Below are 13,732 nucleotides of genomic sequence, written 5' to 3' on the forward strand. Positions count from 1 at the left end.
AGCTTTCCTCTCTCCCCCACGTGGATCCCAGCCGACCGGCCCGCGGAGGCACGCCCCCGGGCCGGACACGTCCCTCACCCCTCGACGACGCCCGACCCTCACCGAGAGTTCCCCACCGGGCAACGGCCAGGGGAACGGGAGGAGGCGCGGCGGGGGGAGGAGGGAGCGCCGACGAGGGCGGCTCGCGAGCGGGAGCGGAGGACCAGGGGGGGAAGACCAGAAAAGGACCCGAGGGGAGGGGGGGCGGTCAGGAGGACGAGGGACGCCGCGCACGGGGCGCGGCCGCCGCACGACCGCCACCGACGACGACGCCCACACGCGTCTGGACTTGGGGAGACGGAGGGCCCGCACAGGGTTGTGCGTGGGGCCCTGCGAACAGACTCCCAGCTGCGCGACACCCCCCTCGCGGGGAGAGGGGGAGGCGATTGATCGTCAAGCGACGCTCAGACAGGCGTAGCCCCGGGAGGAACCCGGGGCCGCAAGTGCGTTCGAAGTGTCGATGATCAATGTGTCCTGCAATTCACATTAATTCTCGCAGCTAGCTGCGTTCTTCATCGACGCACGAGCCGAGTGATCCACCGCTAAGAGTCGTACGAACTTTTTTTCCTTCCGGAAAAAAAAGTGCTGACGGCGGCACGGTCCCCTCTCCACCCGCCGCCCCCGGAGAGGCGGCGGGGGACCGGAGAGGGGTTCGCCTCGGGCCGGCCAGCGAGACAAGCGAGAGCACGACACTAGGAAGCGGGTCGGGACCGACAGACACGAGGCCCGCGACCGACGACGCACCGGCGAACCGGGCACGCGGAGGCGAGCCCCACGGGCGCCCAAGTGGGGCTCCCAGACCCCCGCGACGGCGGCGTGCCGCCTCGGGAACGGGAGTCCGAGGGAGCCGCCGCGACGGCCCCCTGCGGGCCCCTCCGTCCCCCCGACCCCGGGGACGGAGAGGCGACCCCCCCGGGGTCTTTAAACCTACGCGCCGGGACGCGGTAGCTAGGTACCCGGACAGGGGTCGGGGGCGGAAACGCGGAAGGGGGGAACGCCGCCGCGACGAGACACGCCTCGCACGGAGCCGGCTCCGTCCGGGAGCCACGGCGGGACGCCGACGCGGGGCGCTCCCCTTCCCCCGACGGGGGAACGGACGCGCACCACCCCCTAGAGAAACGGAACGGAACGAGACGGCCGGTCGGGAAAGAGGGTCACCCACGGGCCGCCGCGGCGCGGGTGAGGCGACAGCGGGAGTGGACGGAGGAGAGCGAGAGCGGGACGAGGGCCGACGTCCGCCGTGAGCCGCCAAGGGCGGCCGCACGGGTCCTCGGACGGGGCCGAGGAGAGCGAGCGAGCGGGGCCCGCTCCCCCCCTCCCTCTTCTCCATCTCTCCCTCATGACCGCCACGCGCGCCCGTGCGCACGCGCAGGTGCGTGCGCACAGCACCGCGAGCGACCGGGGGCGGCGCCTCCCGGCGAGAACTCAAGAAGCGCGGGCGGGCGGGCACGGCGGGCACCGGGCCGCCGCCGCTCTCTCGTTAATGATCCTTCCGCAGGTTCACCTACGGAAACCTTGTTACGACTTTTACTTCCTCTAGATAGTCAAGTTCGACCGTCTTCTCGGCGCTCCGCCAGGGCCGCGGGCCGACCCCGGCGGGGCCGATCCGAGGGCCTCACTAAACCATCCAATCGGTAGTAGCGACGGGCGGTGTGTACAAAGGGCAGGGACTTAATCAACGCAAGCTGATGACCCGCACTTACTGGGAATTCCTCGTTCATGGGGAAGAATTGCAATCCCCGATCCCCATCACGAATGGGGTTCAACGGGTTACCCGCGCCTGCCGGCGGAGGGTAGGCACACGCTGAGCCAGTCAGTGTAGCGCGCGTGCAGCCCCGGACATCTAAGGGCATCACAGACCTGTTATTGCTCAATCTCGGGTGGCTGAACGCCACTTGTCCCTCTAAGAAGTTGGGGGACGCCGACCACTCGGGGGTCGCGTAACTAGTTAGCATGCCAGAGTCTCGTTCGTTATCGGAATTAACCAGACAAATCGCTCCACCAACTAAGAACGGCCATGCACCACCACCCACGGAATCGAGAAAGAGCTATCGATCTGTCAATCCTGTCCGTGTCCGGGCCGGGTGAGGTTTCCCGTGTTGAGTCAAATTAAGCCGCAGGCTCCACTCCTGGTGGTGCCCTTCCGTCAATTCCTTTAAGTTTCAGCTTTGCAACCATACTCCCCCCGGAACCCAAAGACTTTGGTTTCCCGGGGGCTGCCCGGCGGGTCATGGGAATAACGTTACAGAGAAAATCAATGTCCTTTGAAAGTGCCTTAAGCTAGTTGCAATTATTCAACAGCAACTCACATGATATTCTCTGAAAGAGAAGCAGTCTCTTCCAACACTTCAATTCACTGTGCGAAGTGAATGGAGTGTTGCTTCACTTTCTAAATGCTGTACTTTCAGAGAAAATCACTTTCCTTTGAAAGTGCCTTAAGCTACTTACAAGCATTCACAAGAAACTCACATGCATTTCTCTGAAAGAGAAGAAGTCTTTCCAACACTTCAATACCATGTTCGAAATGAATGGAGTGTTGCTTCACTTTCTAAATGCGGTAGTTTCATAGAAAATCACTTTCCTGTGAAAGTGCCTTAAGCTAATTACATGCATTCCCAAGAAACTCACATGCATTTCTCTGAAAGAGAAGCAGTGTGTTCCAACACTTCAATTTACTCTAGAAGTGACTGGAGTGTTACTTCACTTTCTAAATGCTGTATTTTCAGAAAAATCACTTTCCTTTAAAAGTTCCTTAAGCTACTTATAAGCATTAAAAAGATACTCACATGCATTTCTCTGAAAGAGAAGCAGTCTTTTCCAACACTTCAATTCACTGTACGAAGAAAATGGAGTGATGCTTCACTTTCTAAATGCTGTACTTTAAAGTGAAAATGACTTTCCTTTGAAAGTACCTTAAGCTACTTACAAGTATATAGAAGAATCTCACATGCATTTCTCTGAAAGAGAAGCAGTCTGTCCCAACACTTCAAATCACTGTGCGAAGTGAATGGAGCGTTGCTTCACTTACTAAAAGCTGTACAATCAGAGAAAATCACTCTTCTTTGAAAATGCCTTAAGCTACTTATAAGTATTCACCAGGAACTCACAAGAGTTTCTCTGAAAGAGAAGCAGTCTGTTCCAACACTTCAATTCAAAGTGCGAAGTGAATGGCGAGTTGCTTCACTTTCTAAATGCTGTACTTTCAGAGAAAATCACTTTCCTTTGAAAGTGCCTTAAGCTGCTTACAAGCAATCACCAGCAACTCACATGAGTTTCTCTGAAAAAGAAGCAGTCTGTTCCAACACTTCAATTCACTGTACGAAGTGAATGGAGTGTTCCTTCACTTTCTAAATGCAGTAGTTACAGAGAAAATCACTTTTTTTTGAAACTGCCTTTAGCTGCTTACAAGCCTTTAAAAGAAACTCACATGCGTTTCTCTGAAAGAGAAGCAGTCTGTCACAGCACTTCAATTCACTGTGCGAAGTGAATGAAGTGTTGCTTCACTTTCTAAATGCTGTACTTTCATAGAAAATCACTTTGCTGTGAAAGTACCTTAAGCTACCTACAAGCATTCACCAGCAACTCACATGCATTTCTCTGAAAGAGAAGCAGTCTGTTCCAGCACTTCATTTTACTGTGCGTAGTGAATGGAGTGATACTTCACATTCTAACTGCTGTAGTTACAGAGAAAATCACTTTCCTTTGAATGTGCCTTAAGCTACTTACAAGCATTCACCAGCAACTCACATGCACTTCTCTGAAACAGAAGCAGTCTGTTCCAACACTTCAATTCACTGTGCAAAGTGAATGGAGTGTTGCTTCACTTTCTAAATGCTGTACTTTCAGAGAAAATCACTTTCCTTTAAAAGTGCCTTAAGCTACTTATAAGCATTAAAAAGATACTCACATGCAATTTTCTGTACGAGAAGCAGTGTGTTCTCCCACTTCTATTCACTGTAGGAAGTGAATGGAGTGTTGCTTCACTTTCTAAATGCTGTAGTTACAGAGAAAATCACTTTTTTTTAAGCTGCCTTATGCTGCTTACAAGCATTTAGAAGAAACGCACATGCGTTCCTCTGAAAGAGAAGCAGTCTGTTCCAACACTTCAATTCACTGTGCGAAGTGAATAGATCATTGCTTTACTTTCTAAATGCTGTAGTTACAGCGAAAATCACTTTCATTTGAAAGTGCCTTAAGCTACTTAAAAGCATTTACCAGAAACTCACACGAGTTTATGTAAAAGAGAAGCAGTCTGTTCAAACACTTCCATTCACTGTGTGAAGCGAATGGAGTGTTGCTTCACTTTCTAAATGCTGTACATTCAGAGAAAATTACTTTCTTTTGAGACTGCATTAAGCTACTTACGAGCATTCATCAGCAAATCACATGAGTTTCTCTCAAATCGAAGCAGTCTGTTCCAATACTTTAATTCACTGTGCGAAGTGAATGGAGTGTTGCTTCTCTTTCTAAATGCTGTACTTTCAAAGAAAATCTCTCTTCATTGAAAATGCCGCAAGCTACTTACAAGCATTCACAAGAAACTCACATGAGTTTCTCTGAAAGAGAAGCAGTCTGTTGCAACACTTAAATTCACTGTGCGAAGTGAATGGAGTGTTGCTTCACTTTCTAAATGCTGTAGTTACAGAGATAATGACTTTCCTTTGAAAGTGCCTTAAGCTACGTACAAGCATATAGAAGAAACTCACATGAGTTTCTCTGAAAGAGAAGCTGTCTGTTCCAACACTTCAATTCACTGTGCGAAGTGAATAGAGTGTTGTTTCACTTTCTAAATGCTGTACTTTCAGAGAAAATCACTTTCCTTTGAAAGAGCCTTAAGCTAATTACAAGCATTCACCAGCAACTCACACGCATTTCTCTGAAAGAGAAGCAGTCTGTTCCAACACTTCAATTCCCTGTGCGAAGTGAATGGAGTGTTGCTTCACATTCTAAATGCTGTACTTTCAGAGAAAATCACTTTCTTTTGTGACTGCATTAAGCTACTTACGAGCATTCACCAGCAAATCACATGAGTTTCTCTGAAATGGAAGCAGTGTGTTCCAATACTTTAATTCACTGTGCGAAGTGAAACGAGTGTTGCTTCTCTTTCCAAATGCTGTAGTTAGAGAGATAATCCCTTTCTTAACAAGCTGCCTTAAGCTACTTACAAGCATTCACCAGCAACACACTTGAGTTTCTCTGAAAGGGAAGCAGTCCTTTCCAAAATTCCAATTAACTGTGCGAAGTGAATGGAGTATTGCTTCACTTTTTAAATGCTGTACTTTCAGTGATAATCACTTTCCTTTCAAAGTGCCCTAAGCTACTTACAAGCATTGAAAAGAAACTCACATGCATTTCTCTGAAAGGGAAGCAGTCTCTCCCAACACTTCAGTTCACTGTGCGAAGAGAATGGAGTGTTGCTTCACTTTCTAAATGCTGTAGTTACAGAGAAAATCACGGTCCTTTGCAAGTGCCTTAAGCTACTTGCAAGCATTCACCAGCAACTCACATGAGTTTCTTTGAAAGAGAAGCAGTCTGTTCCAACACTTCAATTCACTGTGCGAAGTGAATGGAGTGCTGCTTCACTTTCTAAATGCAGTAGTTGCAGAGATATTCACTTTCTTTTGAAACTGCCTTAAAATTTTACAATCATTCACAAGCAAATCACATGCGTTTCTCTGAGAGAGAAGCAGTATGTTCCAACACTTCAATTCACTGTGCGAAGTGAATGGAGTGTTGATTCACTTTCTAAATGCTGTACTTTCAGAGAAAATCACTTTCCTTTGAAAGTGCTTTAAGCTACTTAGAAGCATTCACCAGCAACTCACATGCATTTCTCTGAAAGAGAAGCAGTCTGTTCCAGCACTTCATTTTTCTGAGCGTAGTGAATGGAGTGTTACTTCACTTTCTAAATGCTGTAGTTACTGAGAAAATCACTTTCCTTTGAATGTGCCTTAAGCTACTTACAAGCATTCACCAACAACTCACATGCCCTTCTCTGAAACAGAAGGAGTCTGTTCCAACATTTCAGTTCACTGTGCGAAGTGAATAGAGTGTTGATTCACTTTCTAAATGCTGTACTTTCAGAGAAAATCACTTTCCTTTGAAAGTGTCTTAGGCTAATTACAAGCATTCACAAGAAACTCCATGAGTTTCACTGAAAGAAAAGCAGTCTCTTCCAACACTTTATTTCACTGTGCGAAGTGAATGGAGTGTTATTTCACTTTCTAAATGCTGTAGCTAGGGAGATAATCACTTTCTTTTGAAACTGCCTTATGCTACTTACAAGCACTCACATGCATTCCTCTGAAAGAGAAGCAGTCTGTCCTAACACTTCAATTCTCTGTGCGAAGTGAATGGAGTGTTGCTTCACTTTCTAAATGCGGTAGTTTCATAGAAAATCACTTTCCTGTGAAAGTGCCTTAAGCTAATTACATGCATTCCCAAGAAACTCACATGCATTTCTCTGAAAGAGAAGCAGTCTGTTCCAACACTTCAATTTACTCTCGAAGTGACTGGAGTGTTACTTCACTTTCTAAATGCTGTAGTTACAGAGAAAATCACTTTCCATTGAAAGTTCCTTAAACTACTTACAAGCATTCACAAGAAACACACATGCATTTCTCTGAAAGAGAAGCAGTCTGTTCCAACACTTCAATTCACTGTGCGAAGTGAATGGAGTGTTGATTCACTTTCTAAATGCTGTACTTTCAGAGAAAATCACTTTCCTTTGAAAGTGCTTTAAGCTTCTTAGAAGCATTCACCAGCAACTAACATGCATTTCTCTGAAAGAGAAGCAGTCTGTTCCAGCACTTCATTTTACTGAGCGTAGTGAATGGAGTGTTGCTTCCCTTACTAAGTGCTGTTGTTACAGAGATAATCACTTTTTTGAAACTGCCTTAAGCTACTTACAAGCATTCACCAGCAACTCACATGCATGTTTCTGAAAGAGAAGCAGTCTTTCAATAATTCAATTCACTGTGCGAAATGATTGGAGTGTTGCTTAATTTTCTAAATGCTGTACTTTCATAGAAAATCACTTTCATTGAAAGTGCCTTAAGCTAATTAGAAGCATCACAAGAAACTCACATGCATTTCTCTGAAAGAGAAGCAGTCTGTTCCAACACTTCAATTCACTGTGCAAAGAGAATGGAGTGTTGCTTCACTTTGTAAATGCAGTACTTTCAAAGAAAATCTCTCTTCATTGAAAATGCCGCAAGCTACTTACAAGCATTCACAAGAAACTCACATGAGTTTCTCTGAAAGAGAAGCAGTCTGTTCCAACACTTCAATTCAAAGTGTGAAGTGAATGGAGTGTTGCTTCAGTTTCTAAATGCTGTACTTTCAGAGAAAATCACTTTCCTTTGAAAGTGCCTTAAGCTACTTACAAGCATTCACCAGCAACTCACATGAGCTTCTCTAAAAGAGAAGGAGCCTGTTCCAACACTTCAGTTCACTGTCCGAAGTGATTCGAGTGTTGCTTCACTTTCTAAATGCTGTACTTTCAGAGAAAATCACATTCCTTTGAAAGTGCCTTAAGCTGCTTACAAGCATTCACCAGCAACTCACATGAGATTCTCTGAAAGAGAAGCAGTCTGTTCCACCACTTCAATTCACGGTACGAAGTGATTGGAGTGTTGCTTCACTTTCTAAATGCAGTAGTTACAGAGAAAATCACTTTTTTTGAAACTGCCTTAATCTGCTTACAAGCCTTTAAAAGAAACTCACATGCGTTTCTCTGAAAGAGAAGCAGTCTGCCGCAACACTTCAATTCACTGTGCGAAGTGAATGGAGTGTTGCTTCACTTTCTAAATGCTGTAGTTACAGAGAAAATCAATGTCCTTTGAAAGTGCCTTAAGCTAGTTGCAATTATTCAACAGCAACTCACATGATATTCTCTGAAAGAGAAGCAGTCTCTTCCAACACTTCAATTCACTGTGCGAAGTGAATGGAGTGTTGCTTCACTTTCTAAATGCTGTACTTTCAGAGAAAATCACTTTCCTTTGAAAGTGCCTTAAGCTACTTACAAGCATTCACAAGAAACTCACATGCATTTCTCTGAAAGAGAAGAAGTCTTTTCCAACACTTAAATACCATGTTCGAAATGAATGGAGTGTTGATTCACTTTCTAAATGCTGTACTTTCAGAGAAAATCACTTTCCTTTGAAAGTGCCTTAGCTAATTACAAGCATTCAAAAGAAACTCACATGCATTTCTCTGAAAGAGAAGCAGTCTGTTGCAACACTTCAATTCACTGTGCGAAGTGAATGGAGTGTTGCTTCACTTTCTAAATGCTGTAGTTACAGAGATAATGACTTTCCTTTGAAAGTGCCATAAGCTACGTACAAGCATATAGAAGAAACTCACATGAGTTTCTCTGAAAGATAAGCTGTCTGTTCCAACACTTCAATTCACTGTGCGAAGTGAATAGAGTGTTGTTTCACTTTCTAAATGCTGTACTTTCAGAGAAAATCACTTTCCTTTGAAAGAGCCTTAAGCTAATTACAAGCATTCACCAGGAACTCACATGCATTTCTCTGAAAGAGAAGAAGTCTGTTCCAACACTTCAATTTCCTGTGCGAAGTGAATGGAGTGTTGCTTCACATTCTAAATGCTGTACTTTCAGAGAAAATCACTTTCCTTTGATAGTGCCTTAAGCTACTTACAAGCATTCACAAGAAACTCACATGCATTTCTCTGAAAGAGAAGAAGTCTTTTCCACCACTTCAATACCAAGTGCCAAATGAATGGAGTGTTGATTCACTTTCTAAATGCTGTACTTTCATAGAAAATCACTTTCATTGAAAGTGCCTTAAGCTAATTAGAAACATCACAAGAAACATGCATCTCTCTGAAAGAGAAGCAGTCTGTTTCAACACTTCAATTCACTGTGCGAAGTGAATAGATCATTGCTTTACTCTCTAAATGCTGTAGTTACAGCGAAAATCACTTTCTTTGAAATTGCCTTAAGCTACTTAAAAGCATTTACCAGACACTCACACGAGTTTCTGTAAAAGAGAAGCAGGCTGTTCAAACACTTCAATTCACTGTGTGAAGCGAATGGAGTGTTGCTTCACTTTCTAAATGCTGTACATTCAGAGAAAATCACTTTCTTTTGAGACTGCATTAAGCTGCTTACGAGCATTCACCAGCAAATCACATGAGTTTCTCTGAAATCGAACCAGTCTGTTCCAATAATTTAATTCACTGTGCGAAGTGAATGGAGTGTTGCTTCTCTTTCTAAATTCTGTACTTTCAGAGAAAATCACTTTCCTTTGAAAGTGCCTTAAGCTACTTACAAGCATTCACCAGCAACTTACATGAGTTTCTCTGAAAGAGAAGCAGTCTGTTCAAACACTTCAATTTACTGTGCGAAGTGAATGGAGTGTTGCTTCACTTTCTAAATGCTTTACTTTCAGAGAAAATCACTTTCCTTTGAAAGAACCTTAAGCTGATTACAAGCATTCACCAGCAACTCACATGCATTTCTCTGAAAGAGAAGCAGTCGGTTCCAACACTTCAATTCACTGTGCGAAGTGAATGGAGTGTTCCTTCACTTTCCAAATGCTGTACTTTCAGAGAAAATCACTTTCCTTTGAAAGTGCTTTAGGCTAATTACAAGAATTCACAAGAAACTCCATGAGTTTCATTGAAAGAGAAGCAGTCTGTTCCAACACTTTATTTCACTGTACGAAGTGAATAAAGTGTTATTTCACTTTCTAAATGCTGTAGCTAGAGAGATAATCACTTTCTTTTGAAACTGCCTTAAGCTACTTACAAGCACTCACATGCATTTCTCTGTAGAGAAGCAGTCTGTCCTAACACTTAAATTCACTGTCCGAAGAGAATGGAGTGTTGCTTCACTTTCTAAATGCGGTAGTTACAGAGAAAATCATTGTCCTTTGAAAGTGCCTTTAGCTACTTCCAAGCATTCACCAGCAACTCACATGACATTCTCTGAAAGAGAAGCAGTCTGTTCCAACAATTCAATTCACTGTGCGAAGTGAATGGAGTGTTGCTTCACTTTCTAAATGCGGTAGTTTCATAGAAAATCACTTTCCTGTGAAAGTGCCTTAAGCTAATTACATGCATTCCCAAGAAACTCACATGCATTTCTCTGAAAGAGAAGCAGTCTGGTCCAACACTTCAATTTGCTCTCGAAGTGACTGGAGTGTTACTTCACTTCTTAAATGCTGTTGTTACAGAGAAAATCACTTTCCTTTGAATGTGCCTTAAGCTACTTACAAGCATTCACCAGCAACTCACATGGACTTCTCTGAAACAGAAGCAGTCTGTTCCAACACTTCAGTTCACTGTGCGAAGTGAATGGAGTGTTGATTCACTTTCTAAATGCTGTGCTTTAAGAAAAAATCACTTTCCTTTGAAAGTGCATTAAGCTGCCTACAAGCATTCACCAGCAACTCACATGCATGTTTCTGAAAGAGAAGCAGTCTTTCAACACTTCAATTCACTGTGCGAAATGATTGGAGTGTTGCTTCATTTTCTAAATGCTGTACTTTCAGAGAAAATCACTTTCTTTGAAAGTGCCTTAAGCTACTTACAAGCATTCACCAGGAACTCACATGAGTTTCTCTGAAAGAGAAGCAGTCTTTACCAACACTTCAATTCACTGTGCGAAGTGAATGGAGTGTAGCTTCACTTGCTAAATAATGTAGTTACAGAGATAATCACTTTCTTTTGAAACTGCCTTAAGCTACATACAAGCATTCACCAGCAAATCACATCCGTTTCTTTGAAAGAGACGCAGTCTGTTCCAACAGTTCAATTCAACTGTACGAAGATAATGGAGTGATGCTTCACTTTCTACATGCTGTACTTTCAGAGAAAATCACTTTCCTTTGAAAGTGCCTTAAGCTACTTACAAGCATTCACCAGCAACTCACTTGAGCTTCTCTAAAAGAGAAGGAGCCTGTTCCAACACTTCATTTCACTGTCCGATGTGATTCGAGTGTTGCTTCACTTTCTAAATGCTGTACTTTCAGAGAAAATCACTTTCCTTTGAAAGTGCCTTAAGCTGCTTACAAGCATTCACCAGCAACTCCCATGACATTCTCTGAAAGAAAAGCAGTCTGTTCCACCACTTCAATTCACGGTCCGAAGTGATTGGAGTGTTGCTTCACTTTCTAAATGCAGTAGTTACAGAGAAAATCACTTTTTTTTGAAACTGCCTTAATCTGCTTACAAGCCTTTAAAAGAAACTCACATGCGTTTCTCTGAAAGAGAAGCAGTCTCCCGCAACACTTCAATTCACTGTGTGAAGTCAATGGAGTGTTGCTTCACTTTCTAAATGCTGTAGTTACAGAGAAAATCAATGTCCTTTGAAAGTGTCTTAAGCTAGTTGCAATTATTCAACAGCAACTCACATGAGATTCTCTGAAAGAGAAGCAGTCTGTTCCAACACTTCAATTCACTGTGCGAAATGAATGGAGTGTTGCTTCACTTTCTAAATGCTGTACTTTCAGAGAAAATCACTTTCCTTTGAAAGTGCCTTAAGCTACTTACAAGCATTCACAAGAAACTCACATGCATTTCTCTGAAAGAAAAGAAGTCTTTTCCAACACTTCAATACCATGTCCGAAATGAATGGAGTGTTGCTTCACTTTCTAAATGCTGTAGTTACAGAGAAAATCACTTTTTTTGAAACTGCCTTAAGCTACTTACAAGCATTTAGAAGAAACGCACGTGTGTTCCTCTGAAAGAGAAGCAGTCTGTTCTGACACTTCAATTCACTCTGCGAAGTTAATAGATCATTGCTTTACTTTCTAAATGCTGTAGTTACAGCAAAAATCACTTTCATTTGAAAGTGCTTTAAGCTACTTAAAAGCATTTACCAGAAACTCACACGAGTTTCTGTAAAAGAGAAGCAGTCTGTTCAAACACTTCAATTCACTGTGTGAAGCCAATGGAGTGTTGCTTCACTTTCTAAATGCTGTACTTTCAGAGAAAATCACTTTCTTTTGTGACTGCATTAAGCTACATACGAGCATTCACCAGCAAATCACATGAGTTTTTCTGAAATGGAAGCAGTGTGTTCCAATACTTTAATTCACTGTGCGAAGTGAATCGAGTGTTGCTTCTCTTTCCAAATGCTGTAGTTAGAGAGATAATCCCTTTCTTAACAAGCTGCCTTAAGCTACTTACAAGCATTCACCAGCAACACACTTGAGTTTCTCTGAAATGGAAGCAGTCTGTTCCAAAATTACAATTAACTGTGCGAAGTGAATGGAGTGTTGCTTCACTTTTTAAATGCTGTACTTTCAGTGATAATCACTTTCCTTTCAAAGTGACTTAAGCTACTTAAAAGCATTGAAAAGAAACTCACATGCATTTCTCTGAAAGAGAAGCAGTCTGTTCCAGCACTTCAATTCACTGTGCGAAGTGAATGGAGTGTTGCTTCTCTTTCTAAATGCTGTAGTTACTGAGATAATGACATTACTTTGAAAGTGCCTTAAGATACTTACAAGCATTCAACAGCAACTCACATGAGTTTCTCTGAAAGATCAGCTGTCTGTTCCAACACTTCAATTCACTGTGCGAAGTGAATAGAGTGTTGTTTCACTTTCTAAATGCTGTACTTTCAGAGAAAATCACTTACCTTTGAAAGAGCTTTAAGCTAATTACAAGCATTCACCAGCAACTCTCATGCATTTCTCTGAAAGAGAAGCAGTCTGTTCCCACAATTCAATTCACAGTGCGAAGTGAATGGAGTGTTGCTTCACTTTCTAAATGCTGTACTTTCAGAGAAAATCAATTTCTTTTGAAAGTGCCTTAAGCCAATTACAAGCATTCACAAGAAACTCCATGAGTTTCACTGAAAGAAAAGCAGTCTGTTCCACCACTTCAATTCCTTGTGCGAAGTGAATGGAGTGTTATTTTCCTTTCTAAATGCTGTAGCTAGAGAGAAAATCACTTTCTTTTGAAACTGCCTTAAGCTACTTACAAGCACTCACATGCATTTCTCTGAAAGAGAAGGAGTCTGTCCTAACATTTCAATTTACTGTGCGAAGTGAATGGAGTGTTGCTTCACTTTCTAAATGCTGTAGTTACAGAGAAAATCACTTTCCTTTGAAAGTGCCTTAAGCTACTTCCAAGCATTCACCAGCAACTCACTTGACATTATCTGAAAGAGAAGCAGTCTGTTCCAACAATTCAATTCACTGTGCGAAGTGAATGGAGTGTTGCTTCACTTTCTAAATGCTGTACTTTCATAGAAAATCACTTTCCTGTGAAAGTGCCTTAAGCTAATTACAAGCATTCCCAAGAAACTCACATGCATTTCTCTGAAAGAGAAGCAGTCTGTCCTAACACTTCAATTCACTGTGCGAAGTGAATGGAGTGTTGATTCACTTTCTACATGCTGTACTTTCAGACAAAATCACTGTCCTTTGAAAGTGCCTTAAGCTACTTACAAGCATTCACCAGCAACTCACATGAGTTTCTCTGAAAGAGAAGCAGTCTGTTCCAACACTTCAATTCACTGTGCGAAATGAAGGGAGTGTTGCTTCACTTTCTAAATGCTGCACTATCAGAGAAAATCACTTTCTTTTGAAACTGCCTTAAGCTACTTACAAGCATTCAAAAGCAAATCTCATGAGTTTCTCTGAAAGCGAAGCAGTCTGTTACAACACTTCAATTCACTGTGCGAAATGAGTGGAGTGTTGCTTCACTTTCTAAA

General features: G+C 43.1%; 1 non-coding gene and 1 pseudogene across 1 annotated transcript; both read right to left on the reverse strand.

Annotated features, from left to right (window-relative positions):
• Window positions 1-437: 437 nt before the first annotated feature.
• Window positions 438-590, reverse strand: LOC148117144 (5.8S ribosomal RNA). The gene has a single exon (XR_015737131.1). It is a non-coding gene; the product is annotated as a 5.8S ribosomal RNA (ribosomal RNA).
• A 938-nt stretch (window positions 591-1,528) lies between these two features.
• Window positions 1,529-2,225, reverse strand: LOC148117145 (18S ribosomal RNA; annotated as a pseudogene; the record flags this gene model as incomplete).
• Between the last annotated feature and the right edge of the window lie 11,507 nt (window positions 2,226-13,732).

Source organism: Myodes glareolus, unplaced genomic scaffold (genome assembly GCF_982192425.1).
Source record: "Myodes glareolus unplaced genomic scaffold, mMyoGla1.1 HAP1_SCAFFOLD_46, whole genome shotgun sequence".
Classification (NCBI taxonomy): domain Eukaryota; kingdom Metazoa; phylum Chordata; class Mammalia; order Rodentia; family Cricetidae; genus Myodes; species Myodes glareolus.